Below are 13302 nucleotides of genomic sequence, written 5' to 3'. Positions count from 1 at the left end.
GGATTTTCGACAGTTACCGGCGCTGTAGATTGTCGTGAAAGTTCAGGTTTACGACTGCAAACGGCAATTTACAGGCAACACTGCAAACGGTCGGAAATTGTCGGAAATTGACGTGGGACTTGCTTGCCCCATGACCCCCCTCCCTCTAATGCTTTAACATGTAAATGAGACTGCTGTGAGCTTTACAAATGCAAATGAGGGTAGCAGGGGGAGTTTTATCCCAGGTGACTAAAAGGTATTAACTTAATAAAAAAAAAAATACAATACAATACAATATTTATTTATAACGCACAATTAAAAACAGCCAAGGCTGACCAAAGTGCTGTACAGGGCAATAGATAAAATACAGGGCAGAAACAGGACAATTAAAAAAAAAAAAAGAACAAAAAAAAAGGCAATAGTTGTATCATAGTCAAGGGATATTAAAAGCAAGAGAAAATAAATAAGTTTTCAAGGATGTTTTGAAGATGGAAATTGAGGGAGCTAATCTGATATAGAGGGGTAGACTGTTCCAAAGTTTTGGGCCTGCAGTCGCAAAAGTGCAGTCGCCTCGTTTTTTAAGTCTGGATCTGGGCACGATGAGAACACAGTGATCACTGGATCTCAAAGTACGAGATGGAGTGTACGGGCAGAGGAGATTGGTCAGATATTGGGGGCCGGTTTGTTAAGAGCTTTATACACAAATAGTAAATTTTTAAAATCAATCCTGAATGTGACAGGTAGCCAGTGGAGTTTGAATAAAATAGGGGTGATCGACTCATATTTGCGTGTCCCGGTGAGACCCCAGGTAACATTTTTCTAAAAAGGTATTTACTTAATTCTAAGAAAATCTCTGGTATTAATAGATCAGGCTCAGTAAAGCCTAATTATAGACTTTAGCTTAAATTGATATATTTAATGAAAGTAGCTAGATTAGTTACTATGTGTCATTAGCAATAGCCAATGTTATGTAAAAAAGACACAAAACCATTTATTTCAACAAGTAATTTCAATCAGGCTTTGCCACAAAGGTAAAATGTGCATTCCATGCAAACAGCATCACAATCTCTTAGAGCCCAACCACTGTGCATAATACAACACGAACAGAAGATTGTATTTGACTCATGCTGCATACACACGCAATGACAAGAATTATGCCTACTGTACATATAGAGTTACAACTACGATTAGAGTTGTTTGCATAAAATGTACCGTGAACATTCACATGTTTGCCCTGTGATCGGCCACAATTTATCTCTATAGGCTAAATACTATTTTCTCAATTCTGTGCATATATTTTTACTTAGATCAATTGACATGATGCTGATAATGACAATATTGTGTGTAAGTAACTTTTTTGTTACTTTTCTGGCCTAGTAGTAGTGTAAATATACCTCGTTTCTAGTTTGCATTAAAAATGTGTGTGGCCCCTTTAAGAAATCCTTCTCCTCTCGCGATACTATTCACTTGTGCTGGACGCGTGCGCGCGACCAGAGACGCCATTTTACACTGTTCAGGAGAGCTCCATGACGGTGCGTGCATCGAGCGGATTCTGTGTTATACGTTCATCTTTCTTGGTAAATATTACTCCAATATCTTTAATATGCACAAATAAGTTGTGAAGCGAAGTTAAAAGAACATTTGATGTGTACATTTTTGTTTATAGATTTATTTGGAGCGCATGTGTGACGAGTGAACCTCGTGGTGATCGGACGGTAAAGGATTGGGTATGTACGTTTCATGGTTTATGGGGGAAATTACTGATGGCATGTTTATTTGATAAATCTGTTAATTAGTTGAATCTATATTCTGTGATTATACAGTATAACTTAATGGTTAAATGCATATTTCTGGTTCCGCATGGCATGATTAAACGTGGGTTGTGGCTTTGTTTAAGTGCTTTTATTTCTCTTGTAACTTAGGCCTAACGTTACCTCAGCCACTTCCGTATTCCAGTTTGTGTTATCGTATTTAATTGTAACGTATTTTGGTTTGGAGAAATCAATTTAAATCTGACCAGTTGCAATGTATTACACTGCATTTCAGTTTGAATTGAGTTAAGTATTCTGTGGATTTGGGCATTGATCCACTGGTTAAGCTTTTTGTGACATTTGATTGTCATCTTCAAATTTACTGTAAACTGTTTCTACAATTTTTTTTTTTGTTGTTGTTTTGTTTAACTAGTGAAATCTATTTTTTTTTCTTGTGAAATCTCTTCGAACAAGGCAAACTTTTTTCTTAATCAGACTTTTATGTGTTTAATTGTGCTTCCATTGACCGCTGTCACTTATTTTAAACAGCAGTCAGAATAAAACCCCAATTTCAAAAAGCATAGTTTGCTTCCGGTGTGTATTTCTTGAATTTCACCCGGTTGCATTTTTTCTCCTTTGTTTAATATTACTGTGACTTATGTTGTTCTTATTAATTTTACTGTGACTTATGTTGTTCTTATTAAGATCACTCTCAATTAATTGTTTTCCAGCTGCCTTTAAGACATATTACACGACAGTGCGCAGGAGCTTCAGGTACAAACAACCAGATCTTGCATTGCAGGCGGAAGCTGTGGTGAATTCAGCTCGGAGTCGAGCGATAAGAAAGACGGTAAGATTTAGTAGATAAGTTTTCGGTCAATGTGATTTTTCAGGTGCATTAATAGATGTGTGTTGTCCATACGCAGTGTATTGCGCAGTATTGATTATCTTTATTGGTTTTTACAGCTGCTAGAAGCGAGACAGAGTGTGCTAGCTGAGGATGAAGTGGGCCTTCGGAAGTGTGCTACCATGACCTGATGTCTGATGAGGAAGACGGCATCGTCGGCGGGGTGTCTGGATGGATTGTGCGACCTCCGTCCTTTCGCAGCCAGGAGCTCACCGAGCTCTGTACCACGCTGCAGTTGAGATTAGAGTCGACTTGTAAATAATCCTTTAATTTACAGGTAGCAGTATGCCATCTTCTCAACTGAGACAAATTGTGGGCGCTACGAACTGGAGCAAGGTAAAAAAAAAAAAAAAAAGAACTTTCATAAAAGCTTACAAACATTTTAAAGGTAAGATTCAAAGAATATGCTTTCATTCTCTTGTATAAGAAAATAGATCCGTTATAGATACTGATCTTAATCATACATTTTGTTTCCACAGAGTAACCTCGCCTCATAACGATGGCTGATGGCTATTATTTGTTTAATGTAAATAATCCTGTAATTTGCAGGAAGCAGTATGCCATCTTCACAACTCTGAGACAAATTGTGGGCGCTACGAACTGGATCAAGGTAAAAAAAAAAAAAGTATCTTACATTCTTTTATTTTTTTACTTTCATATAAACTTACAAACATTTTAAAGGTAAGATTCAAAGAATATGCTTTCATTCTCTTGAAAATAGATCTGTTATAGTTTACGATCTTAATCATACATTTTGTTTCCACAGAGTAACCTCGCCTCCTAACGAGGGCGTAACCTCACATTTACTCAGAGCCATGTCTGCAAGTCCAGATTTTCATGACGCTGATCATGACGACATTGTAAGTAACTTTTACTATTTTCTCCTTGTTTCATTTTACTGTGACTTGCGTTGTTTTTATTCATATCACTCTCATTTAATTGTTTTCCAGCTGCCTGTAAGACATACTACGAGACAGCACGCAGGAGCTTCAGGTACAAACAACCAGATCTGGCATTGCAGGCCGAAGCTGTGAAGAGTTCAGGTCAGAGTCGAGCGAGAAGAAAGAGGGTAAGATTTTGAGTCAATGTGACTATTTTTCATGTGCATTAATAGATGTTTTGTGTCCATACACAGTGCATCACAGTACTGATTGTCTGTATTGTTTTTACAGCTGCTAGAAGCGAGACGGTGTGCTAGGTGAGGATGACGTGGGCATTTGGAAGTGCGCCACCATAGATCTGATGTCCGATGAAGTTCAACCACCAGCCAGGAGCTCACAGAGCTCTGTCCTACGCTGCAGTCGAGCTTAGAGGCGACTCCTAAATACAGGGCAACACACCACAGACGTTTTCAAAGTGGATCGAATTCAGAGAGAGCGCCGCTAGTCACCTACAGCTCCGAAGATGAAAACAGACACTGAGCTTCCAATATGTTGTGTGTGCAGATGATCTATGCTTTGTACATAGGTGTATATTGTTTTGTGTTTGTGCTAATAAAGCTTTCTTTGAATAAACAGCATGTCCCTGGCAAATTTTCCTTTCCTTTATAAATTCATGTCCTTGATGGTAATAGTGTAGTCGATAGGTTAACAATGACATGAATATACCACAGAATAGCATATTATAAACATAAAAAAAATAATTTATATATCATAATTTATATGAATATTATAATTTTTTGAATTTATAATAAGTGAGGGTGACCAATAGTAACAGATCTGCCAACCAATCACGAGTGATTTTTCTTGTTTAAACCACGTGGGTTCAACCAATAGTGAGGAAGGAAATTCAAGCCTTTCTCTGGCGGGAGCTGCTATTCATATGGTAATTAGAGCCATTCACACCTCCGGCGCGAGCGCTCTGCATACGTCATGGTTCGTTTCCGACAATATTCGGCACAGACGAACGCGACGTTCACAGGCTGTAAATTGTCGTTAACTGCCGAAAATTAGGGACATTTACGGCCGTTTACGGGGTCGGAAATCCCAATTTTCATGCAGTGCATGCTCCCCCACAGAAAGGCTGAGGACAGGCAGGGTCCTCTCAGTCGCAGTCTTCAAGGGGTAAGACAGATCTGAGGACCCAGTCTCCCCCGAAGTGAAGCGGTCAACACCTAATATTATACGGTGCCCGTCTCTCTTCTGTGCCCTCAGGGGACCTTTCTGCCAACACTTCCACCTCATGTGCTTCAGGGCGCAGCGGTCTCCGGCGAGCATACAGTTCAGGTCAAAAGTTTGGAAACATTACTATTTTTAATGTTTTTGAAAGAAGTTTCTTCTGCTCATCAAGCCTGCATTTATTTGATCAAAAATACAGAAAAAAAATGTAATATCGTGATATATTATTACAATTTAAAATAATTGGTTTTCAATTTATTATACTTTAAATTATCATTTATTTTATTTATTTATTTAATATGGACATAGCAATAACATTGGACGAACCAGGTGCATTGTTTAAAGTGTTATAGCACATGTGCTAATTTTCAACACCTGTCCATAGGGGGCTTTTACAACAGATAAAAACACATTGTTGAACAAGACAAGGCACATTTTACACATGGGAACAACTTTGGCCCGATTTAAGCCTCTGTTTGAGCTCTCTGGTAAAGATGTTAATATTGTTCTGCAGTTTGAATCCAGTGGGGAGAGAGTTCCATAGTGTAGCCCCTCTGAAGGAGAAGCTAGACTGTCCAAAAGATTTTCTAAACTTTGGGAGCACACAATCCCCACTAACTGAGGCTCTGGTGGAAGGTCTAAGAGAGCCCTGACACCTCTCCATGAGGCCAGAGAACAGTGGTGACACACAGTTGTTCAAACATTTAAAAGTCAATTTCAAAATACTAAAATATACAAAATTTTCAAAAGTAAATAAACTTGTGCTTTGTATGATATCACAATGATACCATCTCATAGGTTTCTTGTCAAATATCTTAATTGCCTGTTTATATAGAGAAGTGACTGGTTTCAGAGTGGACGCTGATGTTTGAGACCATGCTGTAATACAGTATGACAAATGTGGAAAAACCATTGCATGCATAAACAATAAAGCCACGTGATGTGACAACTCTCCTCTAATAAAACAAAAACAGTTCAGATTTGATTTGACTTTCAAACACGGTTTACTTGACTTTAACCTCCTGAATGAGTTCATGGTCTAAATGAACCTCAAATTCATGCCCGTCTTTATAAAATAAAATGTATTTATTTATAATCTATTATACAAATTTATTTCTGTGATGCAAAGCTGAATTTTCAGGATCAGTACTCCAGTCTATCACATGATCCTTTAGAAATCATTCTAATATGATGATTCATTATCAAAGTTGGAAACAGTTCTGCTGCTTAATATTTTTTCATAACCTGTGATACTTTTTTTAGGCTACTTTGATGAATAAAAAGTAAAAAAAAAAAAAAAAAAATATATATATAATATATAAAAATATATAAAAAATATAAAATATATAAAATAATATTACTGTTTTTTCTGTATTTTTGATCAAATAAATGCAGCCTTGATAAGCATTAGAGACTTCTTTCAAAAATATAAAAAAAACGTAATGTTTCCAAACTTTTGACCTGTACTATCTCAAGGTTCACTTGGAAACGTAGTGGCCCCGGGATACCCTCCTCCTCCAAGGAGGATTCTAGAGCAGTCAGTTCGGTCGTTCCCTGCTGGTTTGCCGTTACAGGGCGTCGGGCTGATTGCACAACAAAAAACAGAAGCCAGTCTTGAGTGGCTGGTACCACTAGTATGATTTTTGGCAGCGTGGAAGCTACTGTTAAATGTTTCTCGTTGGGTCCTGTAAAAGATAGAAAAGGGTTATCAAATACAGTGTGGGTCTTGCCCACCCAGGTTTATGGGGGTCCTATCCACCGTGGTGGGCCCCAAGCAGGTTCTGGTAATGGAACAGGAAGTGAAGACCCTGTTAGAGAAAGGGGCCATAGAATATGTACCTCCCTCTAACAGGGAAACCGGGTTCTACTGTCGGTATTTCATAGTTCCAAAGAAGGATGGGGGTTGCGTCCCATTTTGGATCTTCAAGTTCTGAACAAGTCAGTCATGCAACTAAAGTTCAAAATGTTATCACTGAGACAAATCGTGCCATAGATCAGATCTGAGGACTGGATTGTCATGATAGACCTCAAGGACGCATATTTCCATATATCCATCCTTCCATATCACAGGAAGTTCCTGAGGTTTGCTTTCGGGGGCAAAGCTTACCAATATTGAGTTCGTCCATTCGGCCTAACACTATCACCCCACACTTTCACGAAATGTGCAGATGTAACTCTGGCGCCTCTGCGCCTGCAGGGTATTCGCATCATGAACACTACATCGGCGATTGGTTGATTCTAGCTCAGTCGGCGGTTCGGCATCGAGATGTCGTTCTCGCCCACATGAAAAAGTTGGGGTTACGGCTAAAGGCCAAAAAGAGTGTGCTTTCTCCACTACAGAGGACCACTTTTCTATGTGTGGTTTGGGACTCAATGTCGATGCAGGTATGCCTTTCACCGGCATGCATAGAGTCCATCCTTTCAGCTGTGAAAAGAATAAAGCTAGGCCAGTCACTCACTGTCAAACAGTTTCAGAGACTGTTGGGTCTGATGGCAGCAGTGTCCAACGTGATACCTGTTGTACATGAGACCCCTGCAGTAGTGGCTCAGGACCAAAGGGTTTTCCCTGAGGGGCAACCCCTTTCACATGATCAGCGTTACACGGCGATGCTTACGTTCCCTGGTTATGTGGAAGAAACATTGGTTCCTGTCCCAGGGTCCCATGTTGGGAGCTTTCTTGTCTTCACAAGACACTAATGACAGATACATCTCTCACGGGCTGGGGAGCGATCCTATAAGGACACTCAACTCAGGGTCTGTGGAGGGACCACCATCTCTCATGGCAGGTCAACCGCCTGGAGATGTTGGCTGTATTTCTTGCCCTAAAGAACTTCCTCACAGACCTCAGGGGCCATCATGTGCTCGTCCACACAGACAACACATCGGTGGTTGACTATATAAATCACCAGGGGGGTTTGCGCTCGCATCCTATCTGCAAACTGGCACAGCAAATCCTCCTGTTGTCGAGACACTGAGGCCCGGAGAATGGAAGCTGGAATCCCGAGGTGATGGAGCAAATATGGAAGGTGTTCGGCCAGGCACAAGTGGATCTGTTTGCGTCTCGAGAGACGTCTCACTGTACACTTTGGTTCTCCTCTGGGACTGGATGCTATGGTACAAATGTGGCTGAGGCTATTTTTGTATGCTTTTCGCCCCGATCGCTCGGCTCCCGGGAGTTCTGGAGAGAGTTTGCAGGGACCATGTTCGCCTACTTCTTATAGCCCCGCGGTGGGCGGGCTAGATTCCCCAATCTAGTGTCTCTCCTCGACGGGCCTCCGCTGGAGTTACCCATCAGAAGGGACCTTCTGTCCCAAGCAGGGGGCTCGATTGTTCACCCCTGCCCAGAACTGTGGAACCTGTGGGCTTGGCCTCTGAGGGGGCACAGATCATAGGGACAGGACTCTCAACAGAGGTTGTGGAGACCATTCTACACTGCACAGCTCCCTTCACGAGGAAACATTATGCCTTGAAATGGAGAGTCTTCACTTCATGGTGTAGTGACCGTCAGTTGGACCCAGTTAACTGCCCGGTTGGTACAGTGCTGGAGTTCCTGCAGGATCGGTTCACTGCAGGTCAATCTCTGTCCACTTGAAAGGTTTATGTGGTGGCCATAGGTGCTTACCACATTCTTTTGGGTGGAATGTCTTTGGGTAAAAACCCCTTGGTATCTCGTTTTCCTCTGTGGTATTCTGAGGCTGAGGCCTGCAGCTCATACCAAGGTGCCAACATGGGATCTGGCCATTGTCCTTCAAGGCCATAGGAGGAGGTTCCGGCCAAGTTTCTCACCCTGAAAGCTTTGTTCCTCCTCGCTATCACTTCTCTTAAAAGGATGGGAGATTTGCAAGCATTGTCGATTGCACCCTCATGCTTGGAATTTGCACCTGGCATGGTTAAAGCGTCCCTTCATTCTAGATCAGTCTATGTTCCAAAGGTTGACTTGACTTGACTTGACTTGATATAAACATAGAACTCACCAACAGAGGTTACAGGTAACCTATACCAGGCTATGTTCCAAAGGTAACCACTAATGTGGCTAGATCTATTGTGCTGCAGGCCTTCTGTCCTCCTCCTTTCCAAAACTTGGACTAGGAAAAGAATAATATGCTATTCCCAGTCAGGGCGCTAGATACCTATGTCTACAGAGCTGCCCTGTGGTGTAAACCTGAACAGCTGTTTGTATGTTTTGGGCCCCCTAAAAAGGATCCCCTGCATCTAAAGCAGAGAATGAGCAAGTGAGTGGTCGAGGCTATCTCACTTGCTTATGAGTCGGTCAGACAGCCTTCACCTGTGGTCCTCACCGCACACATTCATAAGATTCTACTCTTTGAACTCTTCAACGCGACCTCTTCTGATGCATAAAGGGAAATGATTATAGAGGAGGCATTATTTAAATGATTTAACATAATTTATATTTTTTTTAAAACAGAACACATAAAATATTTTTTTTTCAATTACAATTACTATAACTATGATCACATACTTGTATATTTTATATTATTGATCAATATGTGAATCTGTTGACCAGGCTACATGACACGAGTTGTGGTCTCATTGGCACAAATTAATTTCGATGAAATCAGATAGAACTGTATTGATCCCACTCTTGTATGACACGGACTTCCGAAGCTTAGTTTGGTCACGGGCTTCTTCTGCACTGCAGTTATTTTTTAGATATGGTGGAGAAAACAAGTCTGACCACTAGATGTCACTAATGCGCATTGTGTTAAAAGCTTCAAATAATGAACCTTTTTTCAGCACAATTTGATGAAAGCCTCAAATGCTTCAGAAAGCCTCGGTTTCCCATCACTAAGTTGTAGTGAATCCAAATGCAGTTTTATTGAACAAACTAAATACTGAACACATGGAGCATGAATACAAAGACATGAACACAAACAAAACCCAAAACCATGACAACTAGTAGTTTACTGAGAGTGCACTTAAAAGTGATAACAAAAATAAATGTGCTACAAGTATTTGACTAGTAAACTATCAGTATACATATTATGTTCACTTGTAGTTTAGTTGCAGTACAAACGAAAAATGTAGTTGTAAACTAGTTGTGTACTCAAAGTTACACTGTTTAGAGTGTTTACAGACTAGGGCTGCACGATTAACCTTTATCGCATCGATATTGAGGTTTTAACTCCCGCAATAACCTAACCTCAGGAGTCTGAGGTTTTTTCCCCCACCTCTGACATTTGAGTGACAAACCTATTAGCCAATCAAAATGGTCGAATCTCGCGTTCCTGGCTTGCTGGCCAATTAGAAATGGCAATGGAAAGTTACAAGGTTGTATGCAGTGCACCGTATTTCTGTCAGCAGCAAAGCAGCTAACACACAACGTGTAGGCTACCTCGAATTGTGCCAATAGAAAAAGCTTGTAACTGCGCAGAAATGGCCGAAATATGTGACCATTTTTTGAGAATGTGCGAGTTAAAATTTTATGTGGTCGCATTTGTGCGAGTGCATGGTCATGTAGCCTACTAAGTTAAATTCACGCATGAATTTTCTGCATTGAACTTGTTTTAGCGCCCGCCAAAGTGAATTTTTGTCCCGCCAAAGTATTATTTGATCGGTGAGTAATGTAGATGAACTGCTGCGCTTGTGAGTGACAGGGCGCATGTTTAACAGAACGAGCAGAGAGAGAGCCGGTCGCGCGCGCGCGCATTCTCTCTCTCTCTCTCTCTCTCTCTTCGGAGCCTGGCGAAAGTAAACAAGACTTCACAGTCTCCAAACTAAGCGCTGTCTTGCTCTCTCTCCCTCGCACAAAATAAATCGACACGGTGGTAAAAGGTCGGAAGACCAAAGTTTCATGTGGATCATTCGGAGATTTTTTTTCCCCCTGAATTACCGCTGGGTGTGAATTGTGCTAAATAAATTGAACTCAAAAGCGTTCCGGACATTTAACTGACAAAAAAAAAAACTCTTTAATTAAACGAAAAAAAATATCCAGTGATGAAATGTTTTCTGTGTTGACAGAAATCTTGGATGTCCATGTCCTAACTGCTGGGATAATCACACAACGCGCATGACACGTCCAATTCGCGAACTAATGACTCCTTTGAACCGATTCATTTTAATGAATGGTTAAAACAACTGATCTTTCCAACAGTGAACTCAGGAGACGTCTGAATCGGTGTATAACTAATCAGTAACACTTTACAATAAGGTTATATATACATAAATTACATAAAAAGTACAGTTTTAAGCTTTAAAATAAATAAAACCAAAAAAATCGAAAATCGCACCGCAATCGCAATATTTGTCAGAAAAAACGCAATTAGGTTTTTTCTCAAAATCGTGCAGCCCTATTACAGACTTAATAAATGATGCACAATTCAACCCAAATTCTGAGGTGAAATTCTCAGAAGGTGAAAACTCTCATGGTAATGGTATTTTTGTGAAGCAAGGTACTTTCACACCCCGATGGCATGAACTGTATAAAATTAAAGCTGTATGCAACAGCTGTGTGGCCACAACCATAAAAGGGAAACTGCGATGGCACCACATGTCACAGTGCAAATCATTTAAAGGTTCACAGAATAAATAAATAACTGTCACTGTCTTCTCTTCTTGCCTTCCAGATCGACTGCAGCGATCCCATGGAGGCCGGGTGAAAGAAAAGTGTCTAGGCCCACGTGCATCAGACTGGGCCAAAGAATTTCGCTCACACACAACCTGAAATGTGGGAGGTGGGTGTGGAAATACTCGGAGGGGCCATCCATGGTAAAAATCACAATCACAACCAAAGAGACAGCTACATGGCCTCCTGGTTTAGTACCAGATCCAAATTGCACTCCATAAATTGGCTGTAGTTTAGGTAGCACCCACCCACCCACCCACTGAAAACATTTCAGGATTCATTTGAGCACCAAAATTCAAGCACAACATCACTGCCTGGTATCAGCTTAAAATAGATCCAGGTGACAATGTTTACACGAAAACAACAACAATGGCATAGACCCAAAATTGTGCTATTATGTTAAAAATTTGGAACCTGCAACATATAGGTGCACACACACAGAAACATACAATGACACACATATAAGGTTCACAGTGTCGACATACAATCTCACATCGTGCATACCTAACGAGCAAAAAACAAAAACTTTTGTGTGGACCAACCGAAAGGAAGGAACATATTGTGTAGGACAGGGGTGCCCAATCCTGCTCCTCCCGATCGACTGTCATCTCCAGCCCTAATCAAACACACCTGAAGCAACCAATTAAGGTTTGATTAGGGTTGGAGATGAACTGTGCAGGGGTGCGTTTCCCAAAAGCATGGTTAGCCAATTATGTTCGCAAGTTCCGTCGTTATCAGCATAGTTCAACGAGTCAGTGTTTCCCGAAACCATCGTTCTAACGAACATTCGCAAACAGTATCACAAAGTTGTGTAGTTGGAACGACAGCTCTCGACGTGTGGTTAGAAGCATAGTTTCTAGTTTGCATGACATGTGGACTTAATAAATCCTCATCTTGAGCAAAATAAGCAAGCTGATATTCAGTACAACCTGTGTCTTTTATTTAGAATACATATAAATGTAATTATGTCTTTTAGTTTGTCAAGAGATTTAAAGCACCGTTTTTGAAGAATGTGCATGTGCGAACGTGCTCTACTATGTAAGAACGAGCCTATGATTGAATCTGGAAATAAAGCAAAATAACTGAGAAAAATGAGAAATAGTCCTCAGATGTCATGTCTGTAATTTATAGCAAAACATCTAGCGTTAATTCGATCTCAAACAGATTCATTAAAAGAAGTTATTACTCCACCACGTGCATGACGTCATAAACCAAAGTGGTTGAACGACCACTTTGCGACAGTATGGTTTCGGGAAACAGTCGTGACTAGCTAGCTGATTTCTTCAACGATGCATCGTACTATGGTAGTTAAGCAGCAAGTTATGTTGTTGTTCGGGAAACGCACCCCAGGACAGTCGTTTGGCAGGAGCAGGATTGGGCACCCCTGGTGTAGGAGAATGTTCACATAGCATAGATAACTTCATCTATCCAAACAATTGTTCTTGGACTGTTAAGCATTGTTTTAATTTGACCACCTGTGGATACGCTAAACCCAAAAAGTGTCCAGAATTGCACTTAATTCCTCCTGGTGGACTGATTAGAGGAAACATTAACAATAATCTACTACATGATGTAAATTTGGGAATGACACATTACAAAAAATAACTGCAGTACATTGAAGTACAACTGCAGTAAAACTGCAGTTCAAAGCAGTATAACTGCAGTGCATTGAAGTGCAACTGTAGATTTGCAGTATAGCGAAGTATAATACAATATAAGTGCAGTACATTGAAGTTCAAAAGTAGTAAAACCACAGTACAAAAAGTACAACTTCAGAATAATGAAGTATAACTGCAGTACAACTGTAGATTTGGAGTATAATATAGTATAAATACAATAACTAAAGTTCATTGATACACTGAAAGGCATGTGAAGACTTTAAATGCAAAAACCTTAAAGTCCATCTAACTTTTTTTTTTTATATAAGCTTCTTTTTTTTTTTTAAATCAGGCTCCTATGTTTAGT

At 40.4% G+C, this 13302-nt stretch overlaps 1 long non-coding RNA gene across 1 annotated transcript; it reads left to right on the top strand.

Moving 5' to 3' along the window:
* The first annotated feature begins 1471 nt into the window (after window positions 1–1471).
* LOC308681269 lies at window positions 1472–4145 on the top strand. The gene is made up of 7 exons (XR_014029012.1): window positions 1472–1556; window positions 1646–1706; window positions 2462–2580; window positions 2697–3247; window positions 3404–3497; window positions 3588–3706; window positions 3810–4145. It is a non-coding gene; the product is annotated as an uncharacterized lncRNA (long non-coding RNA).
* Window positions 4146–13302: the final 9157 nt, after the last annotated feature.

Source organism: Scardinius erythrophthalmus, assembly GCF_964197995.2.
Source record: "Scardinius erythrophthalmus genome assembly, chromosome: 2".
Lineage (NCBI taxonomy): Eukaryota > Metazoa > Chordata > Actinopteri > Cypriniformes > Leuciscidae > Scardinius > Scardinius erythrophthalmus.
Note: the sequence above shows the minus strand (reverse complement) of the source record. Positions and strands in the feature narration are given on the sequence as shown.